Source organism: Rhipicephalus microplus, chromosome 4 (genome assembly GCF_043290135.1).
Source record: "Rhipicephalus microplus isolate Deutch F79 chromosome 4, USDA_Rmic, whole genome shotgun sequence".
Classification (NCBI taxonomy): Eukaryota; Metazoa; Arthropoda; class Arachnida; order Ixodida; family Ixodidae; genus Rhipicephalus; species Rhipicephalus microplus.
In genome coordinates, this window is record NC_134703.1 from 38,159,074 (window position 1) to 38,169,326 (window position 10,253).

Consider the following 10,253-nt stretch of genomic DNA (forward strand, 5'->3'; position numbering starts at 1 on the left):
TTGTAATATAATTTCATTACATATCAACAAAGTAAAAAGAAAGTCAAAGTAGCCTCTTGGTACCGTTTGGCCGATAAGAAGTTTAGGAGTTGGATATAGTTTGTGTTGTGGTTACACTACCCTTAAAGTACGTGCTCACGCGCCTAATCCCCAAAAATATAAATGTCAATAATGTTATTAAGTACAAAAAATATTTAAGCTATGTACACTGCTTAGCAGTGGGTTACATTCAAGACTCTAATTTTTGGCAAGTGCAAGTTTTGGCAAGTGCAAGGTGTATTTTTCACTGCAGAAAACGTTGCATCTATCTTCTAAAATGAAGACCTGAAATTGCTAATATAAACCTGAAATTTTACTAATATAAACTAGCATCGGAGGCTCAGCAATTCTGTTTTATCTCAATAGTAATACGCCAACTTCCAAATTGACCAGTAAATTACCCTCAAAATATTCACTTTCAGGCTCCTTCTTTCATGCCTCTACATTCTTTCAAGTAAAATTAGAAGAAATTATCTTGTTCTATGACGCAAAACTGTTAGAACCACGCGCTTAATTTTCCTCCATGGCCCCAAAAACTACCATCTACGCAATAAAAAAGGACATACACGTGTAATGCCGATTCGAGCTAGCCGATAAGGCCAGAGCTTCTTAAACTGCAACGCAAGAACCTCATCAATTACTTTCGGAGCATCATCGATCTTCAAGTGCGATAAATTTGGCAACTGTCTTTCCGGCCGTCGTTGGCAGATCGTTCGATAGGACGCCTCGTGTTGACGCAACCTCGCCGCCTTACAATACTATCGATCCTCTTCTTGTGGCTTGCTTATCAAGATCACGGTGGCGGACGTATGGAGAGAGTAAAAATATTGCGTCACCAGTAAGAAACGAGGCGTATGTCTTCGGTGGTTAATGCTTATATTGCTTCTTTGTCACTCGCGTGTTTGGGTCCGTTGAACACGCTGAAAAGAAATACGAGGCGAGCCTGAGAAAGGCGATTGGTGACGCTCGTACGTCACACGACACCTGAGCCCTGTGTAAAGAGAAGCAGCCCTTGGCTTCGAGTAAGCGGACGCTTTATTGGATTTGTTGGGTGACAGGGGACATTGAGTGCTTTCCCCGCGTGGAAGTGCGCAACCGCAGAAGACGGATTACTTTCCGCCTGTGGAACGACCGTATTTCATAGCATATATACTGTAATTGTTAATGAATTGATTGTCTGGTTTCCGAATAATTGGATCGAAGGTACAAGAACGTTGTGCTGAGAAGAAGTGGTTAGCGATTTACAGTACTTGGTGCTGTACTAAGGGAGAGCTAAAAGCCGTAAAAGCCAGCTTCATTTGAAGGTGACAAAAAATAAAATAAAGCTTATCCGTCAAACAGTAAATAAACTCACACTGTGTTAAAATAAAATTTTCTATCTTGTTGCATGATAGGAGCAATTTTCATTTATTTATTTATTTTTTTCTTCAACTTCCATGCACCAGTGGCGTCACAAATGCGTTGACCGAATGACGCTTGGCTAAAACTGAAAAGACACGTTGCGCTCTGATAACGTTGAGCGTTTGAGCGGAACGGGGAACGGAGCGCAAAATTCGTCAGCAGTGAAAAACATACTCGATTTGGCTTTTATATCCTGTCAAATAAAAGTAGGGTTTGCATTCTGGTGCTTAGTGTCCTGCTGCATTAACAGCGAAGAATTTCTGGTACATGACAAACTGTTTCAGCACTGTCATCAGAGTTTCGAACAGAGCGATTCTGTGCTTACGCTCGAAGAACAAAAAGAATACAGAATATTTTTGAAACCTACCGGGTGGTCCTGACTTTGCACCTTAATGTATTTCTTTAATGAAGAATGCCAACGCTCTTGTGAGTCGCATTACTCTTAGAAAAGTGCGTAATGGCCCAAAAGAGAAGGGACCTACATCTCTAAAGGAAGCCACATAAGTGGCATGCCAGAAGTTTCAAAAATGAGACAAAGGAAGTTTTTTCGTGTACTAAGAAATGCACATGAAACCATTGAACCACTAACTTCCAGAAGGGCTTGCCTTTTTCTCTCATGCTACACACTCGGATAATCAGATGCCTAACACGACACGCTGGTCGAGCAGTTAATGTGCACGATCGCCCACTCGAGGTTCACGGTATTGAGTCCTGGCCATGGCGGCCACATTTTCGATAGAGGCGAAAGTGCTTGAGGCCTGTCTACTTGTATGCCAATAGATTTAGCTCACGTTTAGGTAACGCACGAGGTCCGAATTTCCGGCACTATTCATTGTATGGCGTCCCTCATAATCATGTCGTGTGTTTGAGCTTTGGACCCCAGCAATTATTACGGTGCCACGCCGCAATTTTTAAGGATAGTGAGAGAAAGAGAATAAGAAGAAAGGCGAGGAGGTTAACCAGGCCTGAGCCTGCCAGGTTACCCTGCACAGGGAAAGAGCAGTGGGAGGATGAAAGTTACAGAGGAGGAGAGACAAGTCACTTATTGAGCAATTAGGTTTTACGTTTGACATTTCAAACGACGAATCCGACCGGTGTCCTTGAGAAAACGCGGCAGTGCTTTTGTTGCTTTTCGAAACCGGTTCGACTATCGGCAGCTGCGGCCTCATTTAGATGGACGCAATATGCAATATACCCACATACTTGATTGATTTAGGTGCTTGATTATAGCTAGTTAAAAACAATCTGATGTTCATTTCTCCCACTCCCTATATGGTGCTCTTTATATACATAGGTTTTCGTCATGTATAACCGCGCAATTTTATGCCTTTTTTCCGTATTGATTGGCAAGATCGCGGACTGCATTTCATAGTGCAACAAATAATCAACGAGCTAGTCGGTTTGTAAAGATCTGAAATCCTACCTTTTTTAGTGCTTGCAAAATTATATCTCCCAAGATCAATAAAGTGCCATTTGGATCTGATTCTCCAGATGTGTTACGTCATTCTACAATAGGGAAGCAGTCATCATAAGGAACACGAAGTGATTTGCGGGGTGAAGGATTCTGTTACAATGGAATCGTGCCACTGTTGAATTTAACAATGACCCTTCTGCGGAGGTTCCAAGCCTCGAATTTGCTATTCAAATTGAAGGCACCTCGCCTCTCGCAGAGCGCGGGGTTGGGAAATCAGCGTCTGGGTCAGTGGACCGGCTAATGCGAAAATAGACGAACTCGTTCGACTGGCGGCTTTGAATCGACCCAAAATTGAAAAGAAAAGGCTGGAGGAGGAAGGGGGAGAGATGTGGCGGAGGCTGTATTGTGGGGCGGCGTTATCGACTTTGAGCGCCACGGTGTCGTCACTGAGGAATAATGTGCTACGCCCGCCGTAGATGCTCATTATTCACTAACGCCATCTCCTTCTCTTTGGAAGACCTTTTGCTGAATTCGTATCTCATTGGTGGGTCGTTTTTCGAATCCCGATGTTGATTCCCTCCGCACTCGCGGTGACATTGGAAGTCGTCAGGGAGTCATCAGTGTCGCATAAATCTCTCGTTGTAGGCTAGCGCCTCGAGAATAGTTTGATTCTCGTACTGCCACGAGCAAATGTTAGGGCCGCGTACGACTTTAAAATTTTCAAAATTATCCCAAATCCCGCAGCCACTGCTGCCACACTTTATATATGCTCACATTGACTTCGCTAATCGAAACCCTCTGCGCAATGAAGATGGAACCGCTATGTAAATGTAGCCGTCTAATTGAACTGCTTTTAGGTACAAATATGGCTACACTAAAGTTGCACTTCTACAGCGATAGCTCTACATCTTGTTTGCATTCTTTCATCAATTTCGTTGCAAGCTGATGGCCTTTGGAACCATTAGCATCCCTTTTCTTTCTACGTATTGTAGACAAGATACCCCGTCGTCCTCCTGCACTTTGCACCGAGGGTGTAGATACATACACTCAAGAGACACCCTTGTGATGTACTTTACTGAATGGAGTACTTTGTAAGATCTATAAGGCAAAATTATCTGACTAAAGAGAAGAAAAAGGTCGTCATGTCCGGATAATAAGGTGACTGATTTTTTATTGTGCAAATATTACAATCTAGATATTTATAAATATAGGAAGTGGTTTTCAAATTTTTACTCTAACAATGTTGCACTATGAGATTTTTCAATACTTCATTTTCTAGTACATATTTGCGTTCCAAGTCTGACCCTCCATCAGCAAAAAAAAAAACATTAAATAAATAAAAAGTGAAGCACACCTTTACACTGCTTGGAAAATGATTTTCTCAGAGAGACAGTACAGGTACTGTAAATTGTTTTAAGAACCGTCCCTCGGACTTATGTACATGCTTTCTGAGAAGCCTGTCACCGTCACACGCAGAGATAAGAGTACTGCGTTTGAAAAATGGGCTGTGTGCGGAAAATGACAACGATAGGCCTTCATCCTAAAGTTCCTTCTCTTCTGAACTTTCCAACTAGGCTCACAGATGTTCAAATTTAGCTACCTCGTGAAATCAATATCTACGTCTGAGATGTCGAAAAAAAAATGAATTTCAGCGTTTGGAAGTCTACTGAGGACGAAAAATCAGTGTTATTTTCATATGATATGCGCGACAGTGAAAAAGAAAAATCAATGTCGGAAATATCCATCTTGCTGAATATGGCGCACTATACTAAAAAAAATCTCAGACAGGTGTTTGTAAATCCTGAAACTTGAACAAGTACGGTAATGATGGGATACCAATGCAAGCACGCCATCAGCAGCCACATATAAGGAGTGAACTGCGAAGAAGGGTCTCTGGGATAGGCTGAGGTTGATGACGTGAGCATGATAGATGTATCAAGGTTTTTAATAGCACTATGCAAGCACAGCGCCTGTGTGCACTCAAAGTGTTTGTACTAGAATTGTTATAGAGAGTAAGCGTTATCTTATCCTAGCGCTTGGCCTGTTATTTGGGACAGCGCTAGTTATTGGCAAAGATTCATTATAAAGAAGATTTCCTGAGACTAGATGCATCTGAGACCTTTTACATACTTTTTTGGTGAACTCTATATTCTGGGTAACTTCAACATAAATGCCTTGTCGAGTTCGAGTCTCTTTGTGATTATTAAATTTTGTGTAGCCTTAGATGAACTATTTCCTTTTGCTCTTATTCTTGCATGCGCCTCTCTTGTTGTAACGAGTGCATCATGTATCTCCTCGTGGTGAGAAAGATTGAGCAAGACAACTAACAGAATAATAATATGTTCAGGAATGAGAACGTTATTTTCTGGCAGTGATAGAACTTTAGCCTATGATGAGAGCAAATTCAAACATGCTCGTACTGATTCGGAGCAGCAAAAAAAAAATACATTAACCTCTTATATGAAATGCATTTCAATTTTTTTTCGTTCATCTTTCTCGCGGTTTAAAACAAATGCCGGTAGTTATTTAAAACTCTTATAATTGAAAGGCAGAGCCTATGGCGTGGTCCACGAGGGTATGCTTTAAGAGATACATATCCTTCCAGTTTACTCATCAAATGCTATCATTGTTCTCTCATACGTATTGAAAGATTTAAAATACGTTATCTGATTGGTGTGCATTGTGTTATCCGTGCACCACTCAGAAACATAATTTTAATTAGACTCCACACACTTTGGTTTCCTTTTCGCCAGCGTTAAAGTAAAGCATAAGTTGTAACAAGGTTTAAATACATTTTAAACTTGCTTTTAATAACTTTGATGCAATATATATATATATGCATTTCTTTTTCACCAAAATTGCTTGTTAGAGATGAGCGCTAATCTTGTGCGTGTATTGGAGCGTAGCTCTTGTTATTGAAGTTTGCCTTCTCTTGTAGATAATATATCATGATAATCAAAAACCAGCGCATTATCAATGGCTACCCAAGCATTGCGTAAAGATGGTTAGCAAGAGTAGCAGAGAGGTGTCCACCAGCATGGCTCAGTGCAAACTGCTTTGCTTTCTACTTGACAGTTTCAACTTGTTTCCCGGTCCTTGTTTCTTCGAGCGAAGCGCGATCAACAAGTTGATCATACGTGACAGTCATCCAACAGTACCCACCAAGTGAAACAATTGAGCATTCGAAAAATTCATTTGCAAGCGGTAAATAATAATGAAAGTGGTCCAGAGGCTGTGTCGTCAAAGCAAGTCTATGGTCAACGAGTATTGGGACAGCGAAAGCGAAGTGAGTTACGATATAAAACTATCTGCATGTTCAAGAAACCTCATCGGTTAGGCAAACACGTGACAGCAGCGTAATGCTCGTCTAGCTTAGCAAATTATTTGTCCCTTTCCTGCAACGTGTCTTCGCATAAGAAGCAGAGAAGGCTAGTCCATGTATCTGTCAAGCTGAAACAAATTAAGGGTTCTGGAAAATATCCGTGGTAGATGAGCACTGACCCGAGGGTCAAGAGATTGAATCCCGGCCACAGCAGCTGCATTCTTCATGGGGGTGAGAATTCAGGAGGTCAGTGAGCTTCGATTTCTGTGGCAGTAGAGAACCACAGATAGTCTAAATATGCTTCAATAAAACTTCCTGCTGGGCGAGTTGGTTTGCACTTTGTAGGTATGAACTGGTAGGTTAGAATTCGGTACGTACTTGGTAAGCGTCTGTCATGTCCGTGTGTTTTAAGTGCGCAACATAATTACCTACCTGGTGGCCTAAATTTCCGGGGCCCTTTACTATGGCGTGTTTCATAATAATGTCATTGTATTGGGTAGTCAGATCACAACAGCCGTGTCAAAAGGCTGCTCGATATTGTCTTCTTTTGGTAGGACTGTCGGGATTTCTCAAGTGTTTTTGCGTGCGCTGGCTGTCGGGTTGGTGAATACGTTGTGGCTCTAGGGAGCCAAGTCAAAACGCTCCTACAGTTCACTGGAAAGCGCACTTTGCTTGCGAAGTTGCGCAGAAAAGAAAACGGGGAAACCACGTGCACTTTCTGCCGACTCGCACCATATAAACAAACCGCGTTTCTCGTTCAGCTACCTATAAAGCATAGTTTTGTATGTAGACGTCGTTTGCGGATCTTGAACAACACTTCACTCGAATTTCGCGTCCTCAACATCACTTCGCTTCATTTGAACGTGACTTTCTTATCTTATTCTTTACTATAATGCTCTGTTCTGCAAGTTTTTCCTCGCGGCTTCATTCCCAGTAGAACTTCTGTTCATCTTGAGAGCATTGGCTCATCCGTTTGTCTATGCGTGTGCCAGGAAATAGCTAGTCGCCGGATCGATCGTCACGCGATGGCATGTTTGCACACCGCTGCTCTGCAAAAGCATTTTCCCATCAGTATAGGAATGAAAGACTGGTTCCTGAAGAAAACAGGGAAAAAGAAGTGGCGACAGAAACCAAATAAGAAGTGAAACTCATCACGTTCTGTAGCTCTAGTTCATCCTGCAACTTTCAGATGTTCGCGCAACTCTAAACGAAGGTCTACGTTGGAGTATGGGTCGAGCTTTTGCTATAGGTTAGGTTGTATTGTGTCGCGTGTAGTTATTAATGAGAACTATTTTGGTTGAAAAAAAAATATATCATTTCTCTATACTCTAAAATACTCGGTAAAGTACGTGACTGCTGCCTGTTACTTTACATTTGCATGCTGTGGTCTATGTCACTGCAATATATCTCAAGAACATTTTTTTTATATACGTGCATGCATTCATTTCATAATCCCAACATAAAGCAACTTCAGGCGTTTTATTCTAAACAGTATCGCAAACAAAACAACTGAACCTGCTAGTAGCCTGGAATTTATAGTGTTCCCATGTAAACTGGGCATGTGCCTGGTTAACCTCCCTGCCTTCCCTCTTGTTGTTTATCCCCCCCTCCCATGTGCAACCTTTCTGACATCGACGAAAGTGAAGAAAGAATGACATCAAAGTTGAATAAGAGTTGATGATTTCATACAAATGCAGTGGTTTTGTATGCAGTGACAATACGTGGTGCGAGAAATAGCTTAATGAAGTATAAATATACAGGAGCGCACGAGCTTCTTACTATAAACGCAAGCCTAACTCAAATAGTATGCTTGATGTTTTCTCCCCCCTCACTATCTCTCTTGCTCACTGCTTAATTTGGCACACAGGCTCGGCCATTCCCACATGCTAAGAAAAAAGACGGTGTCAAGATGAAGCGCTAATGCATTTTTCGCCACTAAACATTTCGATTCTCTTCCATTATTTTTTTCTAGCGTCGGTTAATTCATACACCGGTTAATCCATCTGTACAAAGCGGTAAAAAACAATATAATTTTTATTTCCATTACGAAGAGTCAATAAAACACCACTCACATGAAAATTGTACATTTGCACAACCACCCGTCTTTGACACGAAGCCACAAGAAAATCTATACAAATTTCGCAGAAAGGAAAGCTGCTTAGTAGCCAAAATATTTGTCCTGGTCCGGGGATGTTCGGACGAAGACAAACTTTTCAGCAACTAAGAAGCTTTCTTTTCTCAGAAGTATTATTTATGGATTTCCTTATGGCTTCGTGCCACGAACGGGTGGTTATATATTCTTCCTTTCTCAAATCTTCCGCCACCTTGCAAGTCTCCTTAGAACTCATTTGCATAAATTAATATGCTTGTCCGCTTTTGTCATGCAGTAATGTTCAAGGTGCAGGTGAGCAAAATAAAAACAAATGCGAGACAAATGCACAAGCAGGTGCTAATTTATTTATTTTTGAAATAAAACTCACGGGTAACAAAGAATCAGTGTTCATTATTAATTTTCTCGTTATATATTTTTTTCCAAAGCAACATCTAAAAAAATAGAAAAAAGTATGAGCGTTCGATCGCAGTATTTTTTCCCCTGGGCATCAACACCCAGTGAACTATAAAAAAATGAATTCATGTGAACGGCGCTCATTTCGTGTTCTGTTTTACATTAATAAAAACTTTGATGGGCCTTCACTTTGAGCACACATGATCTCGCTTCGTTTCTTTTGGTCGAGCAGGTCGCGTGATCCGCGGCAGAAAAGGCAGTGCAACATAAAAACAACGAGATGATGAACAATTGAGCAACAGTTTTCGCGGGCACCTCAAGAAAAAAGAAATCATCGAAATGAATGTTGAACTTAAACAGCAAGATAGCTAGATGTGTTTTTTATTATATAATATTCCGGACGCCATTCAATTTAAAGTTAGAACTGATTTGGAACTGTATTCATTTGATTCAAGCAAAAGTTACCAACCCGAGAAACGTTTGCACTGTTTCTGTGGCTGCGTTCTGAAGTAACGATATTGTATTCTGTATATTTTATTTTTTGTATAATTTCACCAGTGTGATCAGGTAAAACAAGAAAAAAACACCATGGATAGTTTCTTTATCAGGCCATCTCCTTCCATAAAAAGCACCTGCAAGGTTTCGAAAAGCTTACGTGCACTATTTTCGAAAGAAAAAAAGGAATTGCTTTTTTGCGTTAACTTGGGATACCTTAGCATAGTTCACTATATATATATATATATATATATATATATATATATATATATATATATATATATAATGTATGTAAGTCAGTTTTTCCATCTACGAAAAATGGCGAGCAAGTTTACGAAACTTTCGAACGAATCTTCTGCACTGGCTTTTGCCTGAAGCTTGATTTTTGCTTTGTTCCAACTTCTACCCCGCCCTTTTAGATGCCCTGAGTACATTCCACTTCTCAAACTTTTGAACACATATATGTAAAAAAGATTTCATATAATATATATAAATGTAGCACAGGTGTTATACATTGGCTTTATGCAGCAGCGATAGATGGCTAACTCGGAGTACATCTGAAAAAATATTTCGAGAAGCGAGGACTTGTTTGTTGAAATTACAAATATCATGAACGTAATTCAGGAAAAAAATGCGTACATTTGACTGCACGTTAAAGAACCCCCAGGTGATCGAAATTTCCGGAGCCCTCCATTACAGCGTCTCTATTATTCATATGGTGGTTTTGGGACGTTAAACCCCACATATCAATCAGTCAAGAAGAAATGTTCACCTGCAAAAGAACGGTGATATGCTAGAACCGGCAAACTCATGTGGGTAAAATTTGATGAGCTAGTTGGTACATGCTTTTGGAAATACGAAAGAAGAACGCTTACCATCCGAAAAATAAAACATAACAAAAAAAGGCGTACTGTTCAGTTCTTTTTTAATGCCTTGATGGTACGCCACTTTCCCGTATTTCAGTAAGGCAGGCGGATACGTTCATTAGGAACATTAGATTTGAGACACATTCGTACAAGTACGTAAAATTTTCTTGACCACTAGCTTGTTACAAGTCTTTCAAGGCAGGTAAACCC